At 48.7% G+C, this 13,526-nt stretch overlaps 1 protein-coding gene across 5 annotated transcripts in view; it reads left to right on the forward strand.

Annotated features, from left to right (window-relative positions):
• The window catches only part of NACC2 (NACC family member 2), a 49,721-nt gene that overhangs the window by 21,872 nt on the left and 14,323 nt on the right, over positions 1 to 13,526 (forward strand). The window contains exon 1 of one of the 5 annotated variants that reach the window (XM_030287031.4): positions 6,254 to 6,272. The exons of 2 other annotated variants lie outside the window; for them this stretch is intronic. The gene's annotated coding sequence lies outside the window, so the exon portion shown is untranslated. Of the gene's footprint in view, positions 1 to 6,253; positions 6,273 to 12,228; positions 12,384 to 12,556; positions 12,937 to 13,526 lie in introns of those variants that run through there. 2 more of the 5 variants (XM_012578387.5, XM_002187793.7) reach the window with 2 other exon arrangements.

Genomic DNA, 13,526 nt, shown 5'->3' on the forward strand with positions numbered 1-13,526 from the left:
TTAGTGGAGTTTATTTAAAGATAAAATCGTGGATGCTGCATAAAACTCAGCTCTCCCCTCCTTCCCAAAGCCCTGCAGCAGGTGGATGCTCCTTTATTTCCTGCTCACCCCGTGAGAGACCCCTCTGTAGTTATTCAAACAGAGATGCAGAGGTAGATTTATTTTTGCATCAAATGACTGTTTCTCAGAAAATCCCTGAGGAGATGCTGAGCAGACCCTTCCCTGGGGCTGGGGTGCTGCACAGCTCACATTGGCACCTCCCTGGCACTGGAATGGGGACTGGGGATGGAGGAGAGGGTCTGTGCTGACTGTCCTGCCTGCAGCAGGCCAGGTTGGAAATTTTCCAGCACACTGACCCTCCATGAGCACTGTGAACACACAGTGGATAGAAGCTGGGAGATAAACCCACCCAAATCTCCTCCGTGGAGGGAAAAATCCCAATAACCACCCTGCAGCTTCTCCCCACTGCACTCTGGGCCTTGCTGTCACTGCAATCCCCATTCCAGAGCTGGAGATGTTGGATTTATTTGTGTTCTAACACCTCTCTGTTTCATAACAGGAATCACTCCTGGGTTTGGCCGGGAGGCAGCGGAGCTGCTGCGCTCCCTGTAATCCAGGAGTGAATCAAAGCAACTTTTTACAAAACAAGATTCTCTCTCACTGTTGCAAAAGAGCTTTGGGGAAATCTGGTTTTTGTGGTTAAGGATCTTACTCTTGATGCACAAGGAAAATTATGTGTAGCTTTTATTTGGCCCAAAGGATTCTTACAACATTATCCGTATTTCCTTTAATTTGTGGGATTTCTAGTAAATGGGCTTAAAAATAGGTCTGGGCAAGATGCCAGGGTGCATAAGGAGAGCAGAAAAGCTTTGCAGGCTGTGAGCTGCTCGCTTTCACTTCTCCCTGGGTGCAGGCTGGGGCACAGGGCGGTTGCTCACCTTTTGGGGTTAAATTTAATGATGTCTCTGGAATTCTTTGGAAGTCAATGTGGTGGAAAAAAAACTCTTTTAACTCTTTCTTAGAGCTGATGCAGTGTAATTTCTGAGAAAGGGGCAGGATGGGCTGCAGCACCAGAGGAGGGCAAGAATTGGGGAACTCTGGACCCATTCACTGATGGGATTTAGGGACCCTGGAAAACCAGTGTACAAGCAGGAGCAGAATATAGCAGTGATAATATGGGAGATTTTTTCCTTTTTTCCACTTTTCACTTCCTTCAGCCTTTTGTTAAATGGGAGAAATCTCAGCAGGGAGAAGTGCCCAGCTCACTATGGTGGTATTTAACTGATTCCTTCAAAATTAGTCTGTGTTCAAGTGGTTTTTAAGTTCAAGTGACTTTAAAATGCCTTTTTCCCTGGGGATAGCCTTCCATTTGGGTGTGGTGGGTTTATCCAGCTGGAGCCCCAGTGGGAAAGGGAAGGTAAGTGGGAAAAAGATCCCTGTGACATCCAGCCTTCCTCACTCCAAGGTCCTCTGCCAGGCCAGGGCACCTCGTGCCTTCCCAAAGAATGGGATTTTTGTCCTGCTTTTGTAAAATTCAGTTCATTTTATTTTAATTCAGTCTTTGGGCATAAGTCTGTAAAATTTTTAAGTCTTGTGGATGCTGTGTCTCTCTGTTGTGAGTAGTTTCTTGGGAGGTGAAGAGGAGGAGAGGGGAGATGGATGAAGATCAGGAAGGTTTTGAGCTTCCTGGGAGCAGCAGCAGTGTGTTGGATCAGTGTGGTGGGCAAGGAGCAAGGTTGGGTTGAGGCTGCAGTGCTCTTGAACTAAAAATGTGCATTTTCACATGGTGTTGGTGATGGATTTTTGTAAAATAAAGAGGATTTCCATTAACACATAAAATCAAGAGAATTTTACAGTGCCTGATGCGGAAGCATCAGGGAAATTATTTGAGCCACTGTCAGGAATGTGCTAATACCACTTTTTATCCAAGGATATTGAGGTAATTTGCAGATACAAAGTCTTCTGGTGCCTCTGTGAGCTGGGGGAGTTGGGGTCAGTTCATCTGTGCAGGTAAAAACACCTCAAGGTGTTTGTTTGCCCCAAGGGTGCAGCCTGAGCTGATGCCACGATTTTCCCTAAAAGCTGATAAATTGAGTGTTGTTGTGGACCAATCCTGGTCCCTAAAAGCTGATAAATTGAGTGTTGTTGTGGACCAATCCTCCAGGATTGTGGTGGCTGGGGACTGAAGTCTGCCAGCACCAGGGAGCTCCCCAGGATCCTTTCTGGGGGAGGCAGGTGAATTTGCTGCAGCTTCTATACAAAGAGCTGATATTTGGGGTTTGTCTGGAGAGAGCTCAGGGCTCACTGATGGCAGAGCATCAGCAGGGGTGGAATGGGGTCTTGAGCCTTTTCCACAGGACTGGTGCCCCACTGAGGGGCAGCTCCTGCCTCTGAGGGCTCTTCATGTTCCAGGAGAAAACACAGCAGAGAAGAACACCCTGTGCATGCTTTTGGTACATTGTGAGCAGGAATTGTTTGTTTCCTTCTGGACACGGAGCTGCTGAGTGCCAGAACCCCAAAACCTCCTCATTAAACCTTGGGATTCAGCAGCTCCCAGCCCCAGGGCCTTTCTCCTTCCCTCTCCCAAATCCAAAGCCCCGACCTCCAGCCAGCCCAATTAGCACAAGTTCAGATTTGAGCTGATGTTTCAAATTTGCCTCCTTTGCCTGAGATCAGCTTTCCCAGGCATCCCAGAGCAAAAGGCTCCTGATGTTCCTGCAAAGACCAAGGTTAAATGGGCAGCTGCAGCCCAGCCCCATGGGAAGGGCAGGTTTTTAGGGATGGTTTTGGGGAGATGGGCTGGCACTGGGAGGCCACAGAATGCTGCTGGATCCCTCACCAGGGCTGGGGCTGGGATGTGTCAGCTCCTCTTTAAAAACAGACAGCGTGAGCCCCTTTGATTTTTCTTTTTAAAAATAATTGGGTTTGTGAGCACGACTGGGGAAGGGGGGGGTGTTTAAAAGATTTTTTAACTGAGAGCCAGCAAATTTATTATTTTCTGTGTCTTGGCTGTGTTGTGATTTACATTTGATTTTAGGCGTAATTAGAAATGCAAGTGGAGCGCTTTGTGTTTTACCTCTGCTCCAACTATTTATGGCATGATATGCAAATGAAGCAAGCTATGAATATTAAAGATTAGAGTGTGTTACAAAGTATCACTGTCTTTAATGAGTTGGGTAATGGGCACAGGCTTTGGAATATGGAGGTGTTGGCTGTGGCGCTGCGCAGCTCCGGCTCTGCCGGCATCCCAGGAGAGCAGGGCTGGGATTTAAAGCCTCTCCAGCCCCTGCTCGGCTGCAGTAGGTAGGTGAGATTCCCCAGCGTTCCCATGACAAAGGCTGCTGCAGCTGAGGGCTGCTGATGGATTATTTCACGGAGCCTTGGTGCAGTTCTTGTCTAGGTCAATCCCTTTCGTCTGCGGCGGCGGCGGAGATGGATCGGAGAATATGAAAGCGCTCGCCGACCTTTCAAGGTGCTTTGCAGCGCTGGGAGGGAATCTTAAACACGCTCCTGCCAAAATGGAGCTGCTGCTCCCCCGGCACAGCCACCCCAAGAAATTCCTCCAGCTGCTCCTCCAGGATTAGGCTCGGTGGCAGGGAATTATTTGGGGGGTTATTGACGCGTCTGAAGGAACATCTTATCCACTGGAGAGCAGAGGGGTGGGAGTGGGGCTCCTTGGATTAACCCCTTCTCGGGGCAGGAGGCAGGACAGCCTGCTTTGAGCTCGGAATCACTGCCTGGTTTGAGCTTCAAATCAGTAACTGGTTTTAATTCTAAATCAGCAACTGGTTTTAGCTTTAAGTTGGTCACTGGTTTTAACTTGAAATCACTAACTGGTTTTAGCCCTAAATCAGTAACTAGTTTTAGCCCTAAATCAGTCACTGGTTTTAGCTCTAAGTCAGTGGTTTTAGCCCTAAATCAGTAACTAGTTTTAGCCCTAAATCCCTAACTGGTTTTGGCCCTAAATCCCTAACTGGTTTTAGCTTTCAATCAGTTACTGGGTTTAGCCCTAAATCACTAACTGGCTTTAGCCTTAAATCAGTCACTGGTTTTAGCCCTAAATCAGTAACTAGTTTTAGCCCTAAACCACTAACTGGTTTTGGCCCTAAATCACTAACTGGTTTTAGCTTTCAATCAGTTACTAGTTTTGGCCCTAAATCACTAATTGGACTTAGCTCTAAATCAGTGATTTTATCTGTAAACCAGCGACTGATCTTATCTTTAAACCAGTGACTGGTTTCATCTCTAAGCCAGCCTCAGGAGCTGTAAAAGAGGAAGGGGGCTGTGTTTTGGGGTGCACACAGAGGCTCCATCCACGGCTGCCCTGCAGAGCCAGCTCTGCTGGGATCCCTGCGGGATGCAGCGGATGCTGGGGGGCTGCAGGAGGAGGGGAAAACCCTGCCAGATACGGAAAGCAACGGATTTTATTCCAAATGGGGTTTGGGGAGGGTGGGTGGTGGGGAGGGAGAATGAAGCATGCCCCAGGGAGCGTGCTTTTCAGATTTGAGGTATTTAAATTACAAATTTTGATGAGGAAGATTGTCAGCAGTATTCAAAACAGTGCTTAAATTCTTTTGAAACACTGTCGAGCTGTGCTGTGGCAGTTGAAAAGTTTGGCACACAAGAACTTGGCCCAGAAGTTGCTGCTTGGGTTTTTTCCTTTAAAACTCAATTCATCTGTATTCAAGTATCCCACATGCTTAAGGAAGAATAACCCCACCAGGCTCATACTGGTTTGAGACAGACCCTTCCCTGCAGGAGAGGCTGCAGAAGTGATTGATCTCTAATATTAGAGGGTTCTGTGTTGGTTAATCAGCATTAATAAGTATTTATACTTGGAAAGAAGAAAGAGTTTCGCAGTGTTTGTGCCTACTCATGCAAACAACCAGCAAACTAAACTGGGGTTTGGCATTTCTTGTGATCCACTGCATTATGAGTCCATATGAATTAGATAGACATATTTATATTTTTGGGGGGTTGGTCAGTGTTTCTTGGTGTGGGACCAGCTCAGGTTGTGAGCACTGGGGAGACTTTCTCACTCCAAACTCTGACATCTCTCTACTGCAGAGATTAAAAAAAAAAGCCCAGATTTTAGGGGGCTCTCGAGCAGCTCACAACTTGTCAGATGTTGGTGGACGTAGTTTAGCATATAATATATATATAAAAACCCAATATATTGATCATACATCATCTGTATTATTGTATTTCATATAGATAATCACCAGCAGTGTATATATAATATAGTCTTCTGTGCTGCAGTGTTGTCTGGGGGTGTTTTTGGGTGTGATACAGAAATAGTCACATTCTGAAGCTTTGGGCACAATTTGTTGCCCCCAGTGAGGGGTTTTGTTGCAGGAGGAGAGGAGGCAGGAGTGAAAAGTCAGTGTTGAGGCTCTGTGCTCGATGCCCCTGGGAGCAGGGATCAGTCTGGAGGGGTTTTCCCCCAGGGAAAGGGGAGACAGGGAATTCTTTGCTGGAGTACAAGCAGTAAATGCAATATATTAAAAACGAGGTTTTCAGCTTTGCCTGGGCAAAGTGGGTGTCAGGCTGGGGTGGCCACCTCATGTCACCAATTTTGGATTTCTCAGGGTGTTTGCTGGATGGCCAAGCCCCTCATTTTTGAAGAAGCTCCTGTGCAGTCTCGTATTTGCCTGTCTGAACCCAGAAGCGCAGAATTAAATTTCTGCAGTCTCTAACTTCCCTTGTCTGCAAGCTTCTGTTTCCATTAAGGATCAAGCTCAGATGCAATTGTAGCTTTGCTTTATTGAGTATTAAAAGTTTAATGTATAAATGTCTCCCTTCACCAGAACTTTTTGGCAGCCCTGAAATTCCTACAAAAAACCACAAAGATCCCAATTGCTTCACGGGCTCAGCTGCCCTTGAAGGGTTAATTATACTATGTCTTTTTTTTTTTTTTTTAAGCAGGGAGAATAAGCTGTAGCCAAAAGTAAAAGTCATTAATTTTAAGACAGAGATGTAAGCAAAGTTTCCTTCCCCTCTGCAGGTTGGTCAGGGTAGGCTATGCAGTAATTGAAAAGTAAAGGCAATTGAATTACAGGCTCCTGTCCAAACCGAGTGCGATTTCTTCTTCTTCTTCTTCTTTTTTTTTTTTTTTTTACAACCTCCATTGCATCAGAACTAGGCAGTATTCCTGATGTTCTCATGTGTGTTAATGCTGACTCACAGACTAACTTGCACAAGAAAAAAAAACACACAGGCAGCTCCACCATACTAGGTAATGAGCTCTAGCGAGAAGCAGCGTCTGATGTTTTGTAAGCTTTTTTTAATTGACCTTTTAAGATATTTACTTTATTTTAAAGCTTTCTGTTCCGTAGTGGCACGGTGCTAGGACTGAGTCATGCATGTTATATATTGCTAGCTCTGCTGTTGTGTACTAGGAGTGAGGAGAATAGGATTCAGCATGGCACTTGTCTTTTTTGATGTGTTACGGATGGGAATTAGTGCTTGTGATGGGATGCTGCAGGCAGGGTGATGGGGTGCTCTGTGCTTTCCTGTGGCCGTAACTTACTCGGGGTCTTGACTTTTTATTAGATGGCAAAATACTCCGTTCTGCAGAATAATTGTATTTTCTAGCCATGTCTCTCCCTTCCCCTTGCAGCAATCTGAGAGGAAAAAAAAAAAATTAAAATGTTGCATTTTCTATTTTTGCTTCTCTTTGCTTTGAGAGCTCTTAAGATCAGTGTTAGGGAAGGGGGAGAGAAAGAAGAAGAAAAAAAAAAAAGCCTAATTAAATAATAATGGCAAAACCACGCTTTGCCTTGGGTGAATGACGGCACTTTTTGGAGCTGCCGGGTGGGTGACCTCGAGGAGCCGGTGACAGTGACTCACCTTGCAGCAGGACACAGCCCGGGCTGGGCTGGCACCGGGGGGACACGGGGCTGGGCTGGGGTCCCTGCAAAGAGACCCCCGGGGCTGTGCCAGGGACTGGGGAGAGACCCCCGGGGCTGTGCCAGGGACTGGGGAGAGACCCTCAGGAATGTTCCAGGGATGGGGGTGAGACCCTCGGGGCTGTGCCAGGGATTGGGGAGAGACCCTCGGGAATGTGCCAGGGATAGGGTTGAGACCCTCGGGGCTGTGCCAGAAATTGGGGAAAGACCCTTGGAATTGTGTCAGGGATTGGGGTGAGACCCTCGGGGCTGTGCCAGGGTCCCTGGGACAGTGCTGGGGTCCCCACAAAGAGACCCCTTGGAGCTGTGCAGAACAACCAGGAGAGACCCTTGGGGCTGTGCCAGGTACCAGGGAGGGACCCTGGAGCTGTTCTGGGGTCTCCACAAAGAGACCCCTCGGGGCTGTGCCAGGGACTGGGGTGGGACCCTCGGGGCTGTGCAAGGGGATCGGGGTGGGACCCTCAGGGCTGTGCTGGCGTCTTTGGGACTGTGCCAAGGTCCCCAGGAAGAGCCCCCAAGACTATCCCAGGGTCCCCAAGGAGAAACCCCTCGGGGCTGTGCCAGGGTCCCCATGGAGAGATGCTTGGGGCTGTGCAAGGGTCCCTGGGCAGAGACCCCGGGGTTGTGCCGGGGTCCCCAAAAAGCGATGCCAGTCCTGTGCCAGGGTCCCTGTGCAGACCCCTCAGGGCTGTCCTGGCATCCCTGTGGCTGTGCCAGGCTCTTCAGAGAGACCCCTCAGGGCTGTGCCAGGTCCCCCAGAAGAGATGTTTGGAGCTTGGTCCCCAGGGAGAGCCCCCAGGGCACTGCCAGGGTCCCATACCAAGCACCCAGTACCCATCCCCTGGCAGCGGGGCTGCCCACACCTCCTGAGCTGCACCATCAGCAGGATTTTAATTCACTTTTCCATCTTTCCCCCCCATTCCCTGCCCAGCCTCCGGGGCTGTGCTTTCCTCAGGAACTTTGAGGGTTCTGGAGCCGCGGTGGCTCCGTGCTGCATGTCTGCTGCGTGTGGGCTGCCCGTGTCTTACTGAGTAATATTTGCAAACTCACTTTCTGCTCTTAATAAAGCAGAAATAATCTTCTTTCACCCATTGCCACTGGCTGCTACACTAAAAATAGGGTCCGTCCGCGCCGCTTGCCACTTGCAGCATTTCAAAAATAAATACTTTGGAGCTGCAGATACCAGTGCTGCAGGAGAGGAGGCTCATTGCCATTTGATTACTGAACTTAACCTTGTTTTCTCCCCCCTGCCAAACACTGTGCAGGAATCCAAACCTGTGCCCCAGTCCCTGTCCCTTTCCCCCCTGGATTTTCTCACCTGGGAGAGGGGGTGCTTGGTTGTTGGGGTGGGGGTGCAAAGACTTTGCATTTTGGCTCCTCGGCTCCCTGGCACAGCCTGTGATGCAGGGGTGGGGGGAATATGCTCAGCCTAGACCTGAAGTGCATTTTATTAGGCTTTATTTAGCTATTTATTTTATTTAACTCTTTGGTTTACTGAAGTCTATTTTATTTAACTCTTTCTTTTATTTGAGGCATTACAGCATCTCCGGGCTCAGGGAATGACACTTGGCCACTGAGTTTGCAGTGAGCTGTTGCATATTTTCCCTTGGGTTTTTACATTTCCTTTTCATTAAAAAATGGGGAAATAACGCCCAAACCCTGCAGTGAGAGCAGGGCAGGTGCCACCCCTCTGTCTGGGGGGATTGGGTGGCTTTGGGGACCCCCTGCCCTGATGGGTGACATCCCCCTGCCAACCTCAAATCCAAGGGTGGGATTTTCCCCCCCTCTCTCCTCATTTACAGAAGAAAGGGGAGTTTCCTTTGACCCTTTGGGGCCTTCAAGGGCAAGACTTTTCAGCTCTTTTCTTTCCCGGGGCTTTGGCTGGGGGGGTGAAAGCCTTTGGCTGCTTTGTCTCCCACCCCCCGGAGGGTCCCTGTCCCTTTGTCCCTGTCCCAGCTGCTGCCCAGCTCACCTTCCTGGGGAGCTGCAGGACTTGGGGCATATCTGGGGGGTTTTGGGGGAATCATTCTCCACCGAGTCTCTCTGTTGTTTGGCTAAGAAAAAGGACAATTTAAATACATTATCTAATTATTTCTGATTACTCCTGGGGGAGCTCTGATGGCAGCATCTTATTCTAGGTCGATGCTTTTTTCCTTTGTTGCTGTCGCCTCGCCCTGACCTTTCAGGCCTCAGAGCAGGGAATTAAGTTTGGAAAAGAGCAAACCTGCTTTTTTCTTTTCCCCCAAAGCAGATGAATGCAGAAACTGAGAATTCCCAAACTCTCCTGGAAGTTGTCTCAAATAACAGCTGCATTTTTTATGAACATCTTGTGACAAAGGCTATGACTTTACAAAAATCAGGCAGAGATGTACAAATTATCCTCCTGTATCCACAAGCTGGAGAAAGAGGCTGCCATCAGAAAACAAAATGATGTTTTGCTTGAATGGTCACATATGTAAAATTATGAAGGTGGGGAATGTTTGTCTGGTTTTAATCCAGTTTTATCCAAGTTTTCCCATTTGGATATGTCCTATTGATGATCTGTCACCTGTAGGGTGCTCCAGCCCAAAAGGGACTGGATTTTTTGGGGTGATGGTCATGCTGGGGGCTCCTCCTGCACCTTGGGACACAGCTCGGCTTGGGAGGTGAGATTGGAAAAACACAGTTTATATCTGGAATTGCAAAGGTCATTTCTCCTGCAGCACAGCTCTTCCTGTGTCAGATGGGCTGAAGCCATTTCAAACCCTTTAAAAGTCACTTGGTGCTCTATTTAAAACAAAAATTATCATATTTAATAGAGGAATTTTAAAATTAGAAATGACCAAGCTTTATTGCATTTGCTGTCTAATCACAGTAGCTTTTTGTTGCTGTTGCTTTTAGGGAATGTGAGGTTTGGTGGTGAGCAGGTTCTCCTGGGCTTTCAAGACTGTTTTATTTTCTTTCTTCATGATTTGGGGTTGTTGGTGGTTTTGGGTTGAGTTTTGGGAGGCTTTTTTATATATTCCGCTCATAAAAAGGAAGGGGCAGAGGGAGGAGGAAGGAGAAATTCCAGCAGTCCTGGCTGATGGTTTATTGGGGTGGTTTGGGCTTTTGCAGCTTCCCTGTGTGGCTTTGCTGGTGTTCCTTGATGCTGTTTCTAAACCAAACACTGTCACTGCCCCCCCATTTCCCTGAGAGCTGCATTTTGGGAGGGACCAGTTGTGTGCAGCATCTTGGTTCAGACTCTCCTGGGAGCTTTTATCTGAGATTTGCCAAAGATTTGGGATGCTGGGGCACTTTGTGGCTTCCCTCTGCCTCAAACATACCCTAAACCAGCCCAATGTGGTGTTTTTAGGGAGAGACAGAGGTTGCTCCTGACAAGCCTGTTTGTTTATAGAGCAAAATCTAAGTAATATTAATAATTGATATTTATTTTAAGTTTGGCTTGTTCTGTGCTACTGAGCTGTCCTTGGCTGGTCCCACACATCCTCCCCTGCTGGGTCCATGGAGGTCCATCCAAAGCCTCCCTGGTGTCTTCTCCAGCTCTGAGGGACCTTCCTGGAAGAGAAGAGGAGGAAATCCTTCTCCACCCATGTTCTTCCCACCACCATGGATGAGGCTTCCTTAGGTGCCTGTGCAGTGATGTTTTTTTCTGCAAGTCGGCTTTTTCTCAGCAATTTTCACAGATCCAGAGTGGATCTTTGTTTGCCAGGGCAGATTCCATCCTTTTTCCAGCAGAGGTGGGTGGTGTTGTGGCTGGGAGAGGTTTTGGGCTCTCAGCCTTGGTCGTTGTGGTGTCACCTCTGATCTCCTCACAGGATGTCACCTGGGTGCCCTCTCAGCACCTTCATCTCAGCAGCACTAGGCAGGACCCCAGTGACCTCCTGAGGGGTTTGGGTGAGTGTGTTGAGCATTCCCAAGGCAGGGAGCCCTGGTGAGGCTCTGCAGGTGCTGTGGGACTCGGGGTGTCACAGGGGTTTGCTGTGAGCACAGCATTTCCTGCCTTGGGCTCGAACTTAGTGCACCAAACATCCCTTTGGATGTGGAAGGGTCAGGCTGGAGCATCACCAGCCCTGTGCTCCTGCAGTTATCCTGCTCTGGAGTTGGCCTCACCTCTCATCCCTGGAATTTTAACTGTGTGTGACCATCAGAGCGCAGCAATTGAACCAAATCCCAGCCCAGTGGCACTGGGGAAAACGCTCTGGGCAAGGGAGGAATAAGCAAAGGGAGGCCCCACCCTCTTTCCCAGAAAAAAGCACCAAACATGCTCAATAAATGCGAAGGTAATTTAAAATCTGAATCCAGGAGACAATGTGACTGGGATTTCATTACTTAAGCAAATGGATTTGCTTTTAGTGGATTCAGCCACAGACTGAAAGAAGCTTTCCCCAAGGGGTAAACATTTTTCCTGCATTTGAAAAGCTTTCTTGTACTGGGGGGGAATATGGGGGGGCAGGAAGCAGGACTGTGGCTGGCCAAGGAGCACCTTTATTTTGGGCAGATTTGGGTGTTGCCAAAGCTGTGCTTTTGGGGGGCTCATGGGGTGGGATGCTGGGCCAGGTAAGAGGATGCTGGATCAGGCAGGAGGATGCTGGGGGGATGCAGGGGTTGTTGAGGGAATGCAGGAGGATGCTGGGGGGATGCAGGGGTTGTTGAGGGGATGCAGGAGGATGCTGGGGGGATTCAGGGGTTGTTGAGGGGATGCAGGAGGATGCTGGGGGCATGTGGGGGTAGTGCAGGAGAATGTTGAGGCCATGCAGGGGTGATGCAGGAAGATGCTGGGGGGACGCTCAGGATGCAGGAGGATGCTTGGGGATGCTCAGGATGCAGGGGGATGCTCAGGGATGCAGGAGGACTCTGGGGGGATGCTGGGGGTGCAGGAGGATGCTGGGGAGATGCAGGGGATGCTCAGCACCCCTGCTCCATGCCTTCCCCTGGCCGCAGGAGTTAACCAGCAGCAGTGCCAGCTCTGCAGACTGTTTGGAATAGTTTAAATGCTTTGACACTCTGGATGTACTAGATGGCAGGGGAGGCAGTTTACAGCGTAATTCATATGCAAAACTGCACTATAAATTTAAAACCTGTCTCAGTTGCCGTGGCACCACTAAGCATTTCATCAGCATACAGTACAGTATTTCTGCCATCTTTGTTTGCATTGCAGTGACTCATCAAAAGTCTGTCTTGTACCAACACTGAGAGCATTCCTCTGGCACTGATATTTCTCTGTTTTTAAAGCTTCGGTTTGAAACTGGCATTTACTTCAGGTCCCTAATCAAAGGGCTCTATTCATTGCAGAGAGCAGCCTGAATGTTAATCTGCATCCGGCCTATTCATTTAGATGCTGTGCGCTGCCGGGGAGATTTGACTTGGTAAAAGCTTGAGCTCCAGCAGATACAAACCTAGCGCTTGATACTATATTTTATTTTCCCCCTCCTCCCCCGAGCACTCGGGGGACAGGAGCCCCTCGGCAGCGGCAGCCCGGGGACGCTGCTCAAGGTACGTTCGCTCCCGGCCAGGCGAAGCACCGCGAACTTCCTCGCTTGGAAGAATTTTTTTTTTTTTTTTTTTTTTTTTTTAACCATGCAGATACAATTAAATTGGCTCCGAGTGTGTTCCCTTTTCTTCCTGTTACCCCGTGGCCTTGCAGATAGGACTTTTTTTTTTTTTTTTTTTTTCCCCTCGGCAATGGGAACAGAGCAGTTCTTTGTGGGTTATTATTTTCTTTCCAGAGATTTTTTTTTTTAAATCTTTCTCAGATAAACTTCTAATTTTTTTTCCTTTAAAAAAAAATATCATTCTTCTGAGCTTTCAGTATTAGTTAAATGTAGTTTTTCTTCAGTAGTATTACAGGCAGGATTGGAAATCTCCTGGAATCTTTGAGGAGGGAGCAGGGGGGGGGTCTGGTGCATCCGCAGTGATTTGCTCCGCTGGAGTTTCAGCGCCCAGGCTGCACCAGCTCTACCTGCTCCGGCTCTGCGCACCGGCTCCCTTCCAGCACCAGGCTCTTGTTTTGGGAGGTGGAAGCAGGAATTCTGCCCATGGCCACAAGGTACAGCCGGCCCTGAGGGGCGGCCGTGGTGGGATGCGGAGCCGGAGCTGCCCCCTCCATCCCGGGGTCGCTCCGAGGGTCCTCGCTGGGGTACCGGGCTGGGGCTGGGGGCTCTGCCTGCCCCAGGGGCTGGGCTGGGGCTCCCCCTGCCCCGCTCGGGATCTGGGGGTGGAAAATAAAAAGACAACTTGGTAGGCGGCTCGCTGCGGCAGGCAGGTTGGTTTGTTTTATTGGGGCTCAAATATCTGGCTTAATTTGGAGATAAGCCTCGTTTTGTTGGAGGATGAATCTGTTGAGAAGGGGTTTAACTGTTGAAATGCTCCCTCTTTCTGGTGCAAATGGCAAGATTGCTTTTCAAAGTGCTTTTTCCTGGGAGCTCTCGCTCCGGCAGAATCCTGTATTTATTTCGGGCAGAATGGCACATTGTTTTATAAATATCTTTTCTGTAGTTTCAACATAGCTGCTGGTTGTTGTGTTTCTTATATAATGCTACCGAGATCTGTCTGACTGCCTTTCATTTGCTTTACTGTTCTCTCCCATTATCGTTCAGATTTTCCTGCATAAAGTAAAAACCCCCAGGGGAATAAGTC

Source organism: Taeniopygia guttata, chromosome 17 (assembly GCF_048771995.1).
Source record: "Taeniopygia guttata chromosome 17, bTaeGut7.mat, whole genome shotgun sequence".
Classification (NCBI taxonomy): domain Eukaryota; kingdom Metazoa; phylum Chordata; class Aves; order Passeriformes; family Estrildidae; genus Taeniopygia; species Taeniopygia guttata.